At 44.1% G+C, this 19,529-nt stretch overlaps 1 protein-coding gene and 1 long non-coding RNA gene across 4 annotated transcripts in view; both read left to right on the forward strand.

Moving 5' to 3' along the window:
* The first annotated feature begins 9 nt into the window (after nucleotides 1-9).
* LOC140578462 (uncharacterized) lies at nucleotides 10-5,179 on the forward strand. The gene is made up of 2 exons (XR_011982639.1): nucleotides 10-1,479; nucleotides 1,523-5,179. It is a non-coding gene; the product is annotated as an uncharacterized lncRNA (long non-coding RNA).
* A 10,040-nt stretch (nucleotides 5,180-15,219) lies between these two features.
* tcf3b (transcription factor 3b) overlaps nucleotides 15,220-19,529 on the forward strand; it is a 30,322-nt gene continuing 26,012 nt past the window's right edge. For 2 of the 3 annotated variants that reach the window (XM_072699561.1, XM_072699563.1), the window contains exon 1: nucleotides 15,220-15,789. The gene's annotated coding sequence lies outside the window, so the exon portion shown is untranslated. Of the gene's footprint in view, nucleotides 15,790-16,695; nucleotides 16,967-19,529 lie in introns of those variants that run through there. The other variant, XM_072699562.1, reaches the window with a different exon arrangement.

A 19,529-nucleotide genomic window follows, 5' to 3' on the forward strand; every position in this document is an offset into this window, starting at 1 on the left:
GGGGGGGGGGGGTCGGCGAAGGGGGGCACATAAATAAGGGCACAACCAAGCTGCATGGTGGGAGGCTGGGTTGGCGGTGGGGGGGGTTTCTTATTATTTGCACTCCAAAATATAACCCCCCTTTACTTCAGTCCCCTTAACCCCCTAAGAAAATTGCGCTCTGGGTTAGGTAGAGCGTCTTGGTGACGTGTTCCCCGCATTTGAGGCGTACATAGCATGGGCAGGTACCCCGCTGGGGTGGGGGCGGACCTGGGAGTGCTTCTGGCACATCAGGCAGAGAGCGTGAACATTCCCCAAAATCCAGAGGAGCACTTTAGCTCGGTGTACCTGGGTTGGTGTGGGTTCCACAGCCATTTGTATCCATTTTATTTTCCCCCAGAGTAGCTGAGAGTGCAGATATTTGGTATTCGTCTAACCGCTTCCATCTTCTTGGACAGCACAGTGCTGTGCATCTACGTGGCCCAGCTGTTGTCTGTCCTTTTGTTTTTAATATATATATATTTTTTTAAATCAAGTACCAGGAAGGTTTCTGACTAATATGTGGAGGGGCTCTGTGGCCCCCTGTGCCCAGACTATCAGTCCTTAGCACCTTATTGAGATGGAAGCCGGTTCTGGGAAGCACTTTGTTACTGAGAAGGGCACTTTTCTCCAAGAAACGGGTACTTTGAAACACAAAAAAATCAAAGAGGAAAAAAAATTCCTCCAGCTGTGGACATTTGGCTATTTCAGTTTTTTCTTTTTCCAGTTTTTGACGACAGGCTGCCAAAAAAGAAGCGTGTACGGAATCTCAGTGACAAGCTCATACAGGGAACAGTTGGTTTAGGAATCGGACGGGTCAGGTTTTGTGACTTAAAAAGTTGAAAACCAATCTAACTGATTGCACTTGAAGTGAGATTTTGGAATAAGAGTGATTTTTTTTTTCTTCCTCTTTCTGTTCATGTCTTAAAGGGGGGTTGAGCTCTTCGTTGGGGGTGCTTACGGTGTGTATGGCATCATGGTCTGACCACAGGACTTGTCAAACCAGAACAAGCCAGCTCCCATATTGCACGAGAAGGCCACGCTCCTGTGTCTGCTTTATACCATCTATGGGGAACAGTTTTTCCACTTAGTGGACAGTATACTGCGCGCTAACTTATTTTTCCAGGCTCAGGTCTGAAAGATTCTCAGTTTTCGACTTTATTTATTGCTCTTTTCCTGTAAGATTTATTTCCCGCAGTCATTCTGAAAGCTGAGAGTTGTGTGTCTAAGTGAATGTAAATAAATCGTCCCTCTGGTCTATCAGGACATAACTACAGCCAAAAACAGATATATGAACTTCACCTTAATTGCTGTCAGGTTTAATCTTAAGCTGAGGAAGCCATCTTAGTCTTTACTCAAGTAAAACTTGATGTGTGCTATCAGGACGCGTCGGTGGTACCAAAGGGATCGTCTTTGAGGCCTGAGTGGTGGGGTGACCCTTAGCAGAGAGGCCCTCAGGAGGTGATGGTGGTGGGGTGACCCTTAGCAGAGAGGCCCTCAGGAGGTGATGGTGGTGGCACATTCCCTGTCACGTTCCTCACGCTGCCATTAACCGCCCCAAGCCCCCCCCCCCCGCTGGGCTGGGAGCCGCATAATGCCGCGCCCAAATCCTCTTACTTCATGGACGTTATTGCCCCGCCGTGTCCCTCTGACCCTCGTGGCCCGGGCAGGAGGGTATATATAAACCGCGGAAAGCCGAGTGCCACCGATGCGAGGCGTGACCCGGGACGCATCTGGGACGCTCCTCGGATCTCGCGGATCTCGCGACTGCTGCAGTTTCTCAGTCGGCTTCTACCTTCCTTGCACGGCTGTTCCACTTCATTTTAATCAGGCGTGGAATGTGACTGTGGTAGTGAATTATGGGAAAATAAATCTTTCGCGTTGACGATGGGACTGCCCTATAGCCATGACATGCCCCCCCCCAAGCCAACCCCCTATGTATGCAACATTTTGTGTGGAATCATGCAGTATGTTACTTGAGTTCAGTTGTTTTCTCTTTGTTTAATTCATTTTGTTTTCTTTAACTGTTAGAATTGACTAATTTGTAGGTTTAATACATCTTTTTTGTAAATGTCATTTCAGTTTTGAACGGTGGCTTCACAGCTGAGTGTTTTTGTTTGCGTTTTTTTTGTACGAAATGAGTGGCTGTGAATGTATATGTGGGGGGGGTGGTGCTTTAGGAGAGTGGGGGTGTCTTAAGTGGTGTCAGGGAAGGGTGTGTTTGGGGCGGGTGGGTTCTCGGGGGGGGGGGGGGGGCGATGGTGGGGTTTTAGCGAAGCCTGACAGCACTGGAAATGGTGCTTTAGCTTTAGGGAGCAAGAGTTTGCACTAAAATGTCCTCGTCCTGCTCGGGGCAGAGCACAGGAGCTTGGTGGGGCCTCCAATCGAAATGGACGGCACGTGGTACACACTGTAGCCCAGTAGATGGCGCTCTTCTTATGCCAGCACAGTCCACTTCTCAGATACACAGCAGCCGACATGTTATCATTCCATGCTAACACCTGCGTTTGCACAGACTGTGGTCGCCGGACGTGACGATCCATTCCATGAAAGCTGAATGTGTGGAACTTCAGAGCATTAAAAGATATTGTTCTTCTCTTCTTCAGTCCTAAAATAGCAATCTGGCCGGGGTGGCTATAGGTGTGACTGAGGCAAATTGCAGAATGACCTGGATTCTCTGTCATGGTCAAAACACATGGTTATAAACACTTTGCCTAGTCTATACCAGCACTACAATCACGTCCAACGGTTAAGGATCACCACTGGCCAGAAATGCAGCAGTCAGGCAGGGTTTAAGTGTGTACCATGATGCCAGGCCTTGTCAGAGGTAAATCTATCTTCATTCAGTCCGGTTAAAGTGCAGGGCATCGGTTCTGGTCCAAGGGAAAGTTCTGGTGGGGCTGCATCATAAAATGTAACACAGTGAATTAAGTGACAGGATGGAGATTTATGTAAAAAAAAATAAAAGTCATATTGGCATGGCAGCACAGAACCTAACTGAGCACCAATTCATAAATTGACTCTGAGGTCACAGCTTTTAGGTTTCAGACGGCCAATCAGTGCGTTTGCGTCGGCCAATTGTCTAGCTGCGTATACTGTGAACTTGTGCGGCAGGCGAATCACAATAACAGATGAGATGAATGAACAAACTGCATTGTGCTGAGTAGAACTCGTTAAAGTGGGAGAGCATGAGTCCTGTTCTCCATTCTGGCTGGTGTTACCGCCCCCCCCCACACACTTTTCTTACCCAGCATCCTTTGCCCTGGACTGCAGTAACTCAGACACTACAGTGCGATTGTGTCCTAGAGAGTCTGTAATCCAGGCTTTTGTGTAAATTCTGAGCGGAAAATATTAATTTAATTAATGAAACCTGAAAGCATTCAAGCGCAAATCTTACTAGATACAAGAATAATGATTATAAACAGGGAAGATAAAGTCAGTGATGATACACATTTCTCTGTTGAAAGACGTCTTATCTGTTTGTTTTCTTGCCACTGCTTCCGCACAGGTGCTCTGCAGACTCATAAAACACCACAGCTTCAGCCGAGCGGACGTGAGCAGGGACGGGGGCCACGGGCCACTCTCGCACTCTCATGCCGCTGGCCTTTTGCACTAGAAATCCCTTTTTGGCTTAGGGGTGGGGCGGGGGACCCGTCCCAGGGTGGCTGTTTTGCGCGATGCACCTTGCTGTGTTTCATGGGTCTCTGCACCAGTGCGGCTCAGCAACATTCTCATTTTTCCATTCCATTTGTACCACCTTGGTTTGTATGATGCACTAACAGGCGTTTGATTTTAAATAGAATTGTTAGTCTATTCAGGTTGTGCTGAAGCTTGGGGAGTTATTCTGCCCCCCACCCCCAGTTGTGTGTCTGTACCCGCCCCCCTCCATTACATCCAATGCCACCGCCATCCATTGCTGTCAATTACGGTTTTGAAAATGTTTTACAAGATGGAATAAAGATGCAAATGCAACTCTTCCTTAGAGAACACGAGAGGGCTGATGGGAGGGGAGAACCCCCCCCCCCCCCGCCACATCCCCTGCCCCTCCCTCGTTTGTCACCTGACCACAACTGTGCCACAGTCCCTGCCGACTCTTGTCGAGCCGCTTGCGAGTGGGAAGGGGGTGGGGGGGGAGGGGCAAGGAAAGCACAAGAAAGGCCGTGTCATGCAGCCGAAGACGGGAACACGCTATTGGGCTTCGGATACAGGCAGGGGGCAGAGCTACGCTTCTGGGATCTCAGGTTTAGAAAACGACCCGACCCCAGTCACCCCCCCACAGAGGATACATTCCAGGGCTCAGTCACCGTTTTCTCTCCTCCCTCACCCTGAAGAAAGCACTTTGTGAAAGGCCATCCAAAAATGTCTTTTTTGTTTTCATTATTACTGTTATTGTTTTTTTGTTTTGTTTTTTTATTCGCGATGGTATGTTGTTGTCTTTCAAATGCAGAAGCCGCATGGAAACAATAACGCCAGGAACTTTTATCGTTGGATGTATTTGGGATTTAGGTCTATTTTTACTGCTGTTCTTCAAGGTCACACCAGCCTGTAGATACCACACAAGCCAGCAAGTCTGCTTAAGGACCTACTCAGGCAGTGGGAAGGGAACTACAGCTTCAAAAAGTCTGTCTCGTCATTCGATCAGATATGCTCTCAGGGGGGAAACAAAGATCCCCAATTTATCTTAGATATAGCTCACGATTACTGTCAGCAGGGTCTCAAGACACCAGTGATTGCTGCGAAAGAAAGATTAAAACGCTGAGTCTGCCCCATTTTGGAATCTGGGCTAGATCACTTTCACACCTAATAACAGAAGACTGCCCCCCCACACACCCCCTCAAAAGAAGGTACTGTTTCGATAATGTAAGAGCACAGTTTCGGTTCTTTACAATAGTGCCCCCCAGTGGCAGATAAGGGACCTGCAAAAGGAGTTAGGTGGGAACTGTAGTCTTGCATTTGAGCCATGCTCTCCATTGAGAATGATGCAGAATTGTTTGGATTATGCCAGACTAATAATGAGGGGTTTAGCTAATATCTGGAAACAAACTTGTTTCTGGATCATTGTAGTAGATGGTTAGCATATATGTGTGCATCCTTATTTAAAATGTATCTCAAAGGATAGTAACCTTTAACTATGCAATATTAAAAAAGGACAGTTCAACTATTTCATTGTCAGACAGCATAATTCTTGTTAAGGTCTGAAGATGTCATTTAACCCCTGCAAATCCCCTGAACATGCACCAATAGGACAATTTCTGGAGCTGGACGTTTTAGCGTGTCTGATTGCAATGTTCTTAGTCATTGTAGTTCATGAAAGAAAGGGATGGTGAGGGGGGGGGGGGGGGATTTACACTTCAGGCTGCAAAAAGACTTTTTATACAGCAGAAAACTGCTGAATTAACATTTTCCCAACTATACGGTTCTGTTTTTATTTCATTTTTTTTTTTTTTTTTTTACAAAATACATCCAAATATCTCTGGCATCCTGGATTAAAGCAAGATATTTCTATCAAAAGAAAATGTTTGCATTTTGTGAATGCATGTATATCTGTGCCTGCCCATTAAGAAATGGCATGTGTCTTCCAGAGATAAAACATCACCGTGGTATGCACGGTCATCGGAGTGGTGGTGGGCGGGATTCCTACCCGGGGTGTTACCGCGCCTGTCCTCCGCTTCCTGGGGTAGACTGTAGGATGACCGTAACCCGGTGCCGGAAAAGCAGCGTGGGAGAAGAGTGAATTGTCTGGTCCTTATATCCCTCCATCGTGTGTCCATTTATATAACTTTATTCAATTTTTGCCCAGAGACACTGCACTGGATAAATGGATGGATGTATTTAATTTGTCCATCTAAAACAAATAAGCATATTACAGCGATTTCTGTTTACTACAGAATATCCATTAGTCAAGACATTTTTAGCAAAATTAAGAAAAAATATAAATATAAACTTATGACAGGGTAGTAGTTCAGTTAGTCAAAACTTACATTTTACATGATTAGAACTTTGACAGGGGTTGAAAATATTCAGTAATCTCAAGGATGATATTAAGAATTGGTTCCAAAATGTCAACTGGACAGGTTTTTTAAAATCCCCGTTTCTAAACTCAGCAGAAACAAACAGCTCTTCTCTCACCAATAGATGGCAGCACATGTCATGATTCTAAGCTTACCAGTTGTGGCTGAATGAGACTATATGCAATTATACAGTAAGTGTAACATCTCCGCCCATTGGAGAGATGTGCATTCATCCAAAGCTCATCAGCGCTGCCATCATGATGCAGAGACCTTTTACGTGATGCTGCCATTGTCTTCAGCCTTCCAGCGTCTAATTCGCTATGGCCGACCCGTATGGCGTATGGGACGGGGATCCAGCTCGTCAGACAGCTCATTAACCCCACAGCGGCAGTCCTGATCTCCGCACAAGTTCACGCGCTACGTCATTGTCTACCCCCAGTCCAGCTACCCGGGCCGTCCTCGCTCCCCCCTAACGACATCTGAGAGGCCACAGTACATGCTGAGTGAGCGACAGGCTCTTGGCATAGTGCTGCATCGGTGTACTTTGGGTCTTCTTCCCCACCTTCGCACAACAAAGGTCATTATGATGTATCTGTGACACCGAAATCAAAGCCATTTGGATAATAATATATCTCTGTTAGAGGTCTGCATTCTGTCACTAAAATTGTTTCACGATTTTATTTGAATTCCATGTATCATTTGCAGATTCGGAAACTCTCTTACACAACCCCGCACCATTTTGCTGACATTCCAGACCCCTCTGTGTGACGCACATTCATTTCTAAGATCTAAATTCTTTCATTTTAATTGAAAACGTCTATGGGCGTCTGGCGGGATCAGTGCTCAGACGTCAAGCTCCTTCCTGTCTCAGTGTGCGAGTTCCTGTGCTTGACGGCCTACCCGTATGCCTGTGAATATTTATAAGCCGCCAGGCCTGCTATGTCTCTCGATTCCCAATGATTGCTTGCAACAAAGACTCTGAGTAGTTATTGTGGTGTGAATGAAAATGATTAACGGTTTCGCTGACAGAGAATAAGCAATCGCCTTCACTAACAGAGCTTTCGGTGCAGAGCCTGGACTGTCCAGGGCATCTTAAGTACTGATAAATATCTCTGGCAGTTCACAGTATCAAGATTTCATATCATCCTAACAAATTCACAACATAGCTAAACACATAGGTAGCAGTAGATTTAATTTGGTGACTAATATTCAATGAGGTCTATGCTAGGAAGAAAAACTGTATGAAATGTATGGTTCATATCATATGAGCACATTTGGGCCAGACACATACATCCAGTATATTACTGCTGCCCTTGTGTCCCTCCCAGTACGTGTTTATCCACCAGCGACATGCGACTGATCTCACTTCTGCTGCGTACACACACACGCATGTCTGGCTGCTGGTACGACACTAAGAGCTTCTTCCTGCTCTTTGTGCCTGGCATTTTATCCCGATTGTGTAGCTAATTAATTTAATGTGCAGATCCTGCAGAATTATTTGAGGTGCTCGCCTTTCTCATGCTGATCAGGGACACTGGCCCTTCACCCCTCTACTCTACTTTCCACCGTTCCCTTCCCCAAGGGTGGGTACTCGGGGGGGGGGGGGGGGGATTGTGTGGGGGGGGGTCCCTCTGAGGCCTCAGACTGAGCCCGTGGCTATCGTCCTCCCGGGAGAATGAGGACGAGGTGCCTTTAAATCACTGCGGCAAAACCCCCCACACAAAACTCTGCAGTCATTAATATGCACACATGCAAATGAGTAGGTAATTAAGAGCCTGAAATCTCCTGAGTCCCTTTGATTGCTAATTAATTCTAATCTGTGTAAAAGGGGGAGGAAAGGCAGAAGGAAAGAGGAAGGAAGAAATACAAGAGACAGAATGAAGGGAACTTGGAGACCCATGGACTCCCTGACTTCTGGAGGCAGAGTTGAAATCCAAGATCACATTTTTCGGTGCCAAAATCAGAGAGAGATTCAGCTTCCGCCAGCAGCAGACATTTGCATATCGTATCAGCCTCACCAAATATAAGCCCCGCTTGGACATATATAAGGCGATGGTGACCATCCGCATCTCAGAGTCACGTCTGTCCACGGAACTATGCTGACGGCGAGAACCGAATTGTGGAGCTGAGACATTCACAGCAGATAGGAGTGTGGCGAGGAATCACAAAGCACAGCTAAAGGCAAAAAAAAAAAAAAAAAAAAACCCAAAACAAAACACTGCAGGATAAGCAGCCCGTAATGGTGGGAAACGTTGCCGATTCAATTAAGACCCCACCACAGGATGTGTAAAATCGCATACCATGTCCAGGGGGAGAAGGGCACAACAGACAAGCAATAACATGCAATATGAACAAATTGCATTAAGTAGGTAATGTGAACGCCAACACGGTGTAGAGCACGACGGCGGAGAGCAACCTACGACCCCGCAAAGGAGCACCTCCTCCTCTTCCCTAATCGCTCACCACCATCAAAAAAAAAAGAAAGAAAAGAAGAAAAAAAAGCAGCTCAGGTATCTTGGCAGGAAGTGTATGATGGCAGCAGCTGTGTTGTGGGGAACAGGCGATGTCATTTCCTCAGTTTACGAGCACCGAGTCCCCGTTCTCCACATACACGCTGCTGTTATTGTTGATCCAGTGCTCCCCCGACACCTACCATCTCTACCTCCCTTCCCCCACGCTCGCATCCATCTCCCTTTTACTCCTTGCTTTCATCCTCCTCCCCTCTCCCTTGTCTTTTCAGCACAGCACTCGCGTCCTCTCAACAAATGAGCTCCCCTCTGCTGCCTGGGCCATTTATGCGTCAGGTTTGCCACCAGGGCTGACTCCCGTCTGGATCTGGCTCAAACGCGAACAGCTACTCTGGTTTAGACTCGTTTTCCCGGTCATGGACGGAGCGCCCTGTTGATGTCACCTGCAATGCTCCTTTGAAGCACCATGCACGTTGGCTTACTGTAGAGCACCATTTGTAGTGCAGTGCGGCATAACTTTATTCCACCCTGGTTATGAAAGTTGGTTTCTCTCTGCATGCCCCCTCCCCCCATCCCTAACCTCTTCCTTTTCACGCTTGCTCCTGAGACCGCAGGCCTGCACAGTAGCACAGTCGTGAGGTGCCTAGGTTTGTCAACAGGAAGCCTGTGCTCAGTGCACTGTACACCGAGCGTGGGCGGACGCACTGGGGCAGCCCAAACACACAAAAAAAAGAGAGAAACAGACGTATCTCGGTTCTGGGATTCCAGGAAGGCGGGGGCGTCCGACAAGGTGTGCAGAGGCGGTGGATGGGGATAGCCCAGAGAAGTGCCGCTCCGTCTTCGACAGAACACCCACGCGATGCCCCCCCCCCTCTGCGGCCTGGACACTCCAGGGGTGGCAAACAATGGTCCGCACATTTCATTTATGTGCGACATGACCCATTCCCCCATGTGTGACACCTCCATGAGTGATGCCTCCATTCTAGCCGAGATTCCAGAAACATTTGGGATGCCAGCTTCCTTTATTTATACTCCTATGGCACCATTCGCTCAAGAAACAGGAATCGAGTCTTAATATTATTTCCATGCAGGAGATGCAATACAAGCTTACAAGCGTAGATACAATTTATGCTTAATTTTTAGACTTGTAAAATGACGGCAAACTATAAACTCATATTTTATCACTACCTGTAGCAGTTGGTACCTTAAAAATTGGGGAAGTAAGAAGACAATGCATTCTTCAATACTACAGTTGTTGTTTTTCCCCAAACAAGAGAGAACGTGTATTTCTAAATGACAATAACATTTTATTAATGAGTTATAAAATTCAAATTTATTTTAAATGTATTTGTTTCACAATTAAACATCTAAAAAATATAAGCAGTACAGCCTCCTTCCCTTATATGGATCAGCCTCCTCTGGTCACTATATATTTGATGTAAAAATATTTATTGCAATTTATTTTTCGTTAATTTGACATAATATTTTCATTACATGTTTGCAATGGCGTCAATGAACTCAATAAATGATTGACCTGTTATATCCATTGGAAGTAGGGGAGGTAAATGAGACTAGACAGGAGATTCTGAGAGGGTGCTGGAGGCGTGACTTATCGTGTGAATAAGTCACTTGTTCTTTTCTGAGTCCCGCGAGCGGGTGGCGAGGGCGATGGTGGGGGGGCTCAGTTTGGACATTCTCTGTCTGCCTTTCCATAGCGCGAGCCCAGCGGGGGTCGGTTTACCGAGAGCGACGGAAGCAAAACAGATAGATTCCCCTCTCCTCCCCCTCGCTGGGAAAGAAGCAGGAGAGAACATGGGCAAGAAGCCAAAGCAATCCATCTATTCTCTCCCTCCAGCAGCGCCTGTGTTGCAGCTCTTTTAAAAGCCACTGCGACGTGTCTCCCTCCAAAAAAAAAAAAAAGGCGTCAAAGTCACTCCCTGTGTTGAAACATGGTCGATGAAAGCAGCTAACCTTCACCGACATTGAATCGTACGCAAAGAGCTCGATTTCTAAAACAAAAATGTGCACAGCCTTTACACAGGCTCTCTGGATAGGGGGGAATAGGTTGAAGGAGGTCTTGTCCTATTTCCTTGTCTGATCAGAACCCTAAACCCCAGCGCCCCTCCCCCACACTAGCCAACGCTGTCGTCACACAAAAGAACAGACTGAGAAGGAAAGGGTCATTTCCTGGCTCTAATACGCCAAATTACTCTTCTCTGTGTCAGTGCTGGTTTGACACACGGATCCTCTATGGCCAGACTTCTCAGGTTCATCGTCACAATGGGATATACCTGCCTTTTTTTTGCCCGGTCTGGTCAAGTTGTTGTGTGGTACATTTAATGGCTTGGTGCATATTTCAGGTGTGATTCATTGTCTGATCATCATAACTTCTGTTGCCATGTTTCTCAGGTGGACCCATCCATCTTCAAACCACTTATCCTGGTCAGGGTTGGGGGGGTGGGGCCTGGATCCTATCCCATTTAGCATAGGGCACATAGACGCACACACTCTCACACACAATCCTACTCTAACGGAGACTTAGAAGTGGCAAGTCCAACTGCACATCATGGGGCTGGAACAGAAAACCTAAATGCCTGGCAGAACGGAATTGTCACTAAAAGAACATACAAACGTCACACACACAATGGTGGGATTCGAACCCCCATTTGTTGAGGTGGGAGGCAATGGTGCTGCACACTTAGGCACCAAACCGCTATTTCTGGTTAATTGTTATATGATATGCCATACAATGGGTTTTGTCATATCAATTATTGTATAGCACAATTAATCGCTAGCTGGAAATTTTCGGCTTTGGTTCATTGCCTAATACAGAGTACTGTGCAAAAGTCTCAGACAGTCAAAAGAAACGTTTAAGGCTATTTATCTGGGTAGCAAATGCACCTTTGTTCAGAACAAAAACAACACACAATTTAGCATTAGAGCATATGCAAATTAAGAGTAACAATAAAAACTAGTAATAATTTCTTCTGTTCTCCAAAAGGTTACTGTTGGATGATTGTTAGATAAACATCGCCTCAGTTCTCAGATTCCTCCTCAGGGGCATACCAGCCATTCCATCGATTTGTTAAATTTCACCACCAGCTCAATTAATTAATTAATCAATTAATTAAGATATTTTAAAATGTCAATGAGATATTGAATAGCTATATGACGTGTGCTAGTGGTCAAGTAAAAAAATATATGGGTGTATTGGATGGTTACTGGAAATACTGGGGTGATTTTAGCGGAGGGTTTGAAATGGCTAAGCTGACACTTTGACAGGCATAAAATCATAGCTTTACACCAACACGAAGACCATTTAAACATCATTTACTTTGGCTGCCTAAGACTGTTGCACAGTACTGTACATAACTTTTATTGTTGGTCTTTTCCAGTCCATGACTCTCTTAAACACAAGGCTTGTGTGGCTGATTCTTTTTTCTAGGCTTTCTCTCTGTGTTATATTTGACTTCTACGGCTTTGTGATGTATGGTGGCTGAAGTTTAGGGGGTTTAGGATGGTAAGTGTAGTGAAAAGTAAGTGTAGTGAAAAGCAGTGCAGAAAATCAGTGCCCTGTGCTGCACTGGATGAAGACAGGAGGCATGCAGTCAGTGCTTGCTGTGTCCCACTGCGCTGGCTGCTACAGGGCATGGCGTTTCGGCAATATGCGTCCATTTGCAATTATCCTTGGATAAAAGTGTAGTACAGAGTGATGAGCTATTGTTTGGTTCATCCTTCCAGTTTTAAAATAAATGTATAAACTCACAGGCAGATCGTCATGGGGGTATTTTCCTCTTGGAGTACAACAACTGAAAAGCTTTGCAGGGTATCATTTGTGACCTTTTATTAGTGCCAAATTTCCTACAAGGCAGCTCACAATATTACCCTTTTATGCTGTGTAATGTTTTACTGGAGCAACTGAAGAGAAGCATTTTGCTCAAGGGTACACCAACGGAGTACAACAATGGGGTACAAGAAATTCTCTTTAAATCTGACTCAAACCATCAGATTTAAGGTTATAATCATGCATTGTCAACTGCCAGCTGTCCAATTTGAAAAACCTTTTTAATACAAATTGATAAAAGGTCTGACAGTAAGTTTCTCTAGTAAATGGTGGTTGGCACATAAAACAGTTGTCATGTTTATTGTGAAACAAAAAACACATAAAAATGATCTTTGATATTAACTTGCGGAATATGCAGGGATAAGGTGTTTTTCCTCTCTCCATCCATCTTTCCCACAAGCATGTATTCAGTTAAGGTTTGGGTGAGTCTCATGCCAGCCAGAACACCTCAGATAGGATTCCAGGCCAACAGAAGGTGATAAATGTTGCTGGATTGTCAATGGAACCAAAGGCTTTACAAAATGTAAAATTAATCTGTCCAGGTAATTAGTTAAATAAAACCACAATCAAAAATGGGCCTATCATGTGACTATTATTTTTCCATATTATATAAATACATATAATTACCTGCTCAATGAATAGCACATTATTCACACAGGCTAAATACACCGAACACAGTCACAGCTGTTTTAATAATCAAAATACATTTTTAATCAAAATTATATTTTCAGACTACTCACGGATATTTAAGTTGATTTGTGTGTTTCTCCTGCACGACAGCTTTGTGTGGTTGTTAAACCCTGCTCATTACTGGGACAGTGCTCTCCATGTCTTGCCCAGCTGTTATTGCAAACTGCCTTTACGGACCGAGTAGCCGCCATAGCTGTCATTGACACCTCCCACTATTCTGCTAATCTACAGCCTTTAAGCTTTAATGTCAAAAAGTCAGCCTAAGGGTGCCACCAATTCTTGGTGAAAATGGGCACGAAATGCCTGCTTACTAATATAGCATCAGAGATCACTTATGTGAACATACTGGAAGGTTAAATGTGATTTATATGAGTTTTTGCACACCATTTTAAAAATACAGTCAAGGTGAAGGCTTTTTCCTTAGCTTTACAAATGCATGATTAGTTTGACTGTCCTGTTTTATATATTTTATATAACCAGCAGAAATGACACCATATTGTCAACATGACAAGCAGAGCGTTGATTACGTTAAATGTCCAGCTATACAACAGTAAATAGACACAAATGACAAGTTAACAAACAAACAAATCAATTTAAAAATAAGGGATAGCATCTTAAGCATTTTTTTTAAATCATTTATTTCAGTGTATTGGAGTTTTAGTCACAATAAACTGGTAATTCACAAAAGAAAAAAATTGCTTCATGTGAAATAAGGTATTTTAACCTGATGCGTGAAAGTTTAAGGTTGAAATGTAAAGAACACTGTAAAATACATTAGAATTTTCCAGGAAAAGTTTGTAATTATTTTTCATTAACAGGCACTGATCAAACGCATGTATATTTTGCTTTTATTGTTTAATAAGAAACGTATCCCTACTTTTTCTCCGATCCACAAGCACTAGCGCATGGTACACTGGCCCAGGGGGGTAATTATCACACTTTGCCGTGGCTTTCTCCTCTCCCCTGAGCCACCCATTTGATTATTTCCCAACGTGTCCCACTGGAAGTCATCATACCATTCTCCTATTCAAATTCTGTAATCTGTGCAATTACAAGGCACGGTCTAGACACCTGGGAAAGTCTGCTATGAAGGGCATTCATGCTCTCCCCAAACTGGGGTGTCTGCAGTGGTCATCAAACAGAGCATTCCTGTCACCAAAGGTGACATTTTGTCAGTCTGTTTTATCAGCCTCTGTGACTTTCCGTTTTGCACTTCATTCAGCCCCGTTTATTGAAAATTTCTGCTCCAAGGTTGCCACCTCTTTCTGCCAAGTTTTTGGAGTGGCTTCTATGTTCATTCCTGCAACTCATTCCTTAATTTCCTTCATATTCTGCAAACCCTGTTTCCCGTATTGCTGTTTTACACCCACGAGGTCCACCACGTTTAAATCCTAAGTAACCCTCTAAAAAGTAATGCTGAGATCGTGTGTAACATAACCCTCCCGCATTCCCTCTCCTCTTCCTCCTTTCTCATTCTCCGTGTTGCCTAGCCCTTCTCCCCTCCCCCACAAACTGCTCTGTTATGATCCTGCACCCTCTGAGATCCCGTACTCCTTTTGCTCTCCCTCCTTTCCGCCGAAGATACTATGAATCAGTCACACCGACACGAAAAAAATTTATTTTCTGTTTCTGGTCATATTTAACAGTCGTCTTAAGCTAGCAATAACACGCGCGCACTATAGGATTGTTATATCTATCTCTCCACGTCACAAAATATAATCATATTAAATGTCGCTACGTCCAGATCAATAATAAAATAAAAATTAGCCAGTATTTATTTTAAGGGTATATTTAAGAGTATTTACAAATTACATTTCTTGTATTGTTACTTATTAAAAATGATCAGATGTGTATATTTTATCACGTGTCAACCTTAATAGATAATAAATTAATGTTGATACGTTTGGAGATACGTCGGTTGTGGATGCGCATGACTTGTAGCGATAATATTTAAGAAACTGATCGATCGCGGCAGGCGAGGACGTCAACCACGAAATTTAACGATCATGGGGCGTCTGTGTCCAGGCCTCCCTTCGCCAGCCGCAACTGAGCACACAGGCAGACGGAGCATGGAGAAGGGGGTCGGCCTTTGAGCTCAGTTGCGAGCGGCTATTGGTCGGTGCGTCTGCTCCTCTAGCGTCATCGTTGTTCTATTGGATAAACCGCTGCGGGTTTATCATTCTATCTAGCGCTGCTCCTGCTCCATTGCAGCTAACTTTTCGTGCGTTTTCTTCCGCTAACAAGCATAGTTCCTAAATTTTCGTATATTTAACTATACATCGGTAACAGGAAATGCGATTAGATAAATGCGAGTCGCTTACGCACTATTTGTAGAAATTGTTCGGCTCTTTGCAGGTTTTGAGGTGAAAACGGCAGGATTCTTGTTAGGCGTATGAAATTGGACACCACTTGCGTTGAGGTCCCTTTTCATGCGGATGGATACGGTATTGCTTCTGACAATGTGGATGGATGTTGTTAAGATGTCTTCTCGGAGGATGAAATGAACTCAGTTGTGGCAACAAAAAGGATTACCATAGAGTGATAGTTTGGATGCAAAGCGCTCTTTTTTATTTTGTCGAAGTGCACTGCCTTGCGAGTCAAGGGAGGCTATAAGAGAACAAATTGTCGCGCTGATACATACTGCTTTTGAAGCCCTGTGGGCGAAATTCACTTGGAAGTTTTATGTCTTTTCCCTGCGAGCGTCAGTCTTTATCTTTTTTTTACTGTTGGATGCCAGACATTTGAGGAAAAAAGAAAGGTAAAACCGCCTTCAGCGCACACATGCGGCGTTTTGAGACGTGTAGCGTGTTATTGAGTAGGATGAATCACTGACGCGGTGTGTTTTTCCATTTGAAAACGTTGAAGTTTGGCGAAATACAGAAGTTTTTGGGAATGGGGGACTGGGTGAAGCGGAGAGTGTGGCTGGACTTTTTGTCTGCTGTGGTGCTGACTTGAGCCTGTTTGTGGAGGTATCCGCACCAGCGCCTTTGTTCACTTTTAAGAGACATTGACAAGTTTAAAAACTGACTTTGAAGTTCACTCTACTATTATTATTGCCCTATCTCGCCTGCGCTATTTACCAGAGCTAGCTAGCCGAGTCGCCTGTGCACTTTCGATAACATCATAATTATCAAAAATAGTTTAGCAGTTATTGAAAATATAATTGCGGTGCTATCAGTTGTTTAATGGTCGGTTTTAGATGTAAATTTGATCACTTTGTTGAGATGTGTTTCTGCTGAAATCCCACAGTGGTGCTTGGCTACTGGAGCTCATTTATTTATGTTGTTTATTGCACATTTGGCAGGAAATTCCTTATTGCTTGACCCCCCCCCCCAACCCCCACCCCCCGACACACACACACACACACACACACACTTGCCCCCGTATTCCCAGGCAAAACTTAGCGGCGATATTGCGAGCTCTTTGTGTGTTAAGTTGGGACTTGTGCAGCCCTGTTAGGTGAAGTGCGCGCCCTCGGACTGCGATGCCACTTCGCCGTGTCCGACATCGCCGCTTTCGGGAGCCTCGACTCTTTGTGTGTGTGTGAGTACTGTGTCAGAGAGCCCCCCCCCGAGCACGGCCACAGTTTCCATGTTTTTTTTTTTTTTTTTTTTTTTTTTTTACCACGGCCAGTTCAAACTTGGGCGATTTAAAAGCATCGACAAATTCTCGTTTAAACACCTTTAATGTGACTTGTCTGAACTGCTTGGCTAGCACCGTTCCTTGTGCTTTGGAATCTTCTCCCGAATATGATGGATAGAATCTGAAGACGGTGAAGGAGGAGTGTATTACATTTGAAATTTAATTTTATTATTATGATTTTTTTTTCTGGCTGGGAATCTTGGTAGAGGAACTGAAGGCAACGAGACGCGTTTCAGTGCATCGGCGTACATAGGTAGCCAGCCAAGTTTTTCAGGTTGCTGAACACATTCACGGTATGGGTTTAATCGATCGTAACGCTTGCATATGCACATATATTTTAATATTTTAAAACAACTTGTGGATCAGGCGTCTGCTTCGAACGATATATTAAAAACAAATAGACTTTGATCGCGTGCCGGTAAAGGTTTCATATTGATAGTGATGAAATGTTGCCCGGTTTGTATGTGTGAAATTGGTGTTTATTGCAGTGTTTCGGGCGCACCGAGGCTGACGCCGGTGTGTTTTGTCACGTTAATATTATGGCCCGTTTGTTCTCACGGCCTCGCGGATTCGCACCGCGCTGTGTGCTTAATTGGTCTAAATCTGTTGCTTCCGAGCTGTGTTGTCTACAAAAGATGCCATTTTGTGTATTACATTGTTAACATGATATTACTCACATGCATTCTAACCCATGAAACAGCAGTGTACCGCTGACTTGCCAGGAACGGTACATTTTCGCGATGTGCACTGTGTGACTTCATGTGTTTGTTTCTATGCACCGATATTGTCTAACAGTCAGGCTTCAGTTAAGTTTTATTCCTTTACGACCGGCATATTATGCAGCATCTATACACACTTCTGAGGTCAGCAAAACTCCGCACCTCCTAATTTTGCTTGGTTTTCCGTGCTTAAATTTTACTAAGCAATTTGGAACAATAAGGGCCGAGTAGATTTTTGTGAAACCTCAGTTTTAAAAAATTACTTCAGTTGTGTATCGATGCGTATCAAATAAGCATACGAAATGGAGTTGAAAATACTAACAGGCCTGCCTGTGTGCGCTTGGTCCTTATTGAGGTCGATATAGACCTTTTCTTTGATTGAAGGTCTAGGCAGGGACCTACTTGTTAATTTCGATAAATTAATACCGCTCTAGCAGAATGTATACTCTTGGAGTGAAGTGCAACAATGGCTGTGAAAGGTCTCCACCTGTTGGTGCCCAGTGTCTAGGTCAGGCACTGAGCAGTCAGCATGGCAAATCAGAAAGTTTCATGGCATCTCTCACCTTTAGATTTTAGACTCATATGCATGGTGTACCCTGAAAGAAACTGGGGATTGGGAAGTTAGTCTGTCATCAGTTTGGCTGCGGTCATTAACATCCATTCAACCCTTTTGGGGGATTGTAAATGTCACGTGGAGCTTCTTGCCAAAATGGCTGATGCCTGAGTCTTTGTCAGGGATGTCTAATTAAGAATTATAGGGACAACATTTCAGAGGCCCTTCAGTCCCGCTTCTTGATGCAGGCCTGTCTTTATGCTTGCCGTATGTGGATGTTTTGGTTTAATAAGAAAAACCTTTTGGCTCTCAAGTAAGAACACACCATATGCATTTTATGAACAGGACATTGTTTTGTAGAAATTGTACCAGCCCCCCCCCCCAAAAAAAAATAAAAAATTTGGGAAAGGTCACGTTTATTGTGCTGGCCTATCATTCTCACATATGTGATTGTGTGATGAATGTTACAGGTTGAGGCATTTTTGCCTTGCATTGGATTTGTGATGCGTACATCTTTGCTTGTGCTGTTAAACAATGGGCTGTGACTTGCTTGAACTTCTGTCTGGTTTACCCTGTGCTAGTTTGGTTTCTGGTGCGTGTTTTAATGCAAAAATTTAAAAAATAGTAGTGAAAGTGAAAGGTTTTGTGGTGGTGAGCTGGGTTCCCTTTGAGTTATTCTGAAAAACCGAGGCAGCTGAAATTTAACAAGTCACATTAGGCACTGTGCCTAGAAGTTCACTTTGTAGAAAATATCTACAATGTGTCTCAAGGATGTCGTCTATTAGTTGTTGATGTATCAGGTGTTTGCCAAATGGAGAAAGCATTGAGGTAAATCTTTAGAAAAATTGAGGTGTTGGTTAAATCCCAAAACCTTGTTAGCAGTTCAGTTCTTTTGGAGATTTGCAGTGAGCGGCCATGTCCTGAACATTCTAAGGTTAAATTTAGTTTTCTTTGAACCAAATACATTTGAAAATGTAGAATTACTGTTCTGTTGTCTAGTGTTAAATCCCTGTGTGAGCGGTTGTTCATACAACTTAAATAATGACTTCAATTTTTAAAATATTTCAAGCCCTTGCTTTAAAATATCTGTGGATAGTGGTTTATCTTGCTTTGTTGCTTTTGTTTTATGCTGTGCACTAATAACCTTGACGTTGCAGCGTAAATTTGTCTTGACTTGCTGCCAGCCCTTTCAAACACTAGGGGGAAACACTGAAAGCAGCAATGTGCATTTTAGGTTGTCCTATTTAATATGACATCTCTTACCTGTGCAATTTGGCAGTGGAAGCCTAACTCTGATTCAGTGTTATCCCAGTTTGTGTGAAAGTCTTTTATGTGGTTTGTAGTAGTGTGGTTTGGAAGAGAGTAAACATTTTAGTGCATAAAATGTATAAAGTGTGTTTCATGGAGATGGATGTCAAATTTTGCATCAAGGAAATCTCTGTTTTTAAACCGGAGAGCGGTGCTCTCAGTTCTGTGTCTTCCTGCTGAGGTTGTGGGTCAGAGACAGTGAGCAGCCAGAGACTCCTGCTGCAGGCCAGGCAGTGTGTCCATTTGTTATTACTCGGGGAGAATGTTGCTTACTAG

Source organism: Paramormyrops kingsleyae, chromosome 15, assembly GCF_048594095.1.
Source record: "Paramormyrops kingsleyae isolate MSU_618 chromosome 15, PKINGS_0.4, whole genome shotgun sequence".
Lineage (NCBI taxonomy): Eukaryota > Metazoa > Chordata > Actinopteri > Osteoglossiformes > Mormyridae > Paramormyrops > Paramormyrops kingsleyae.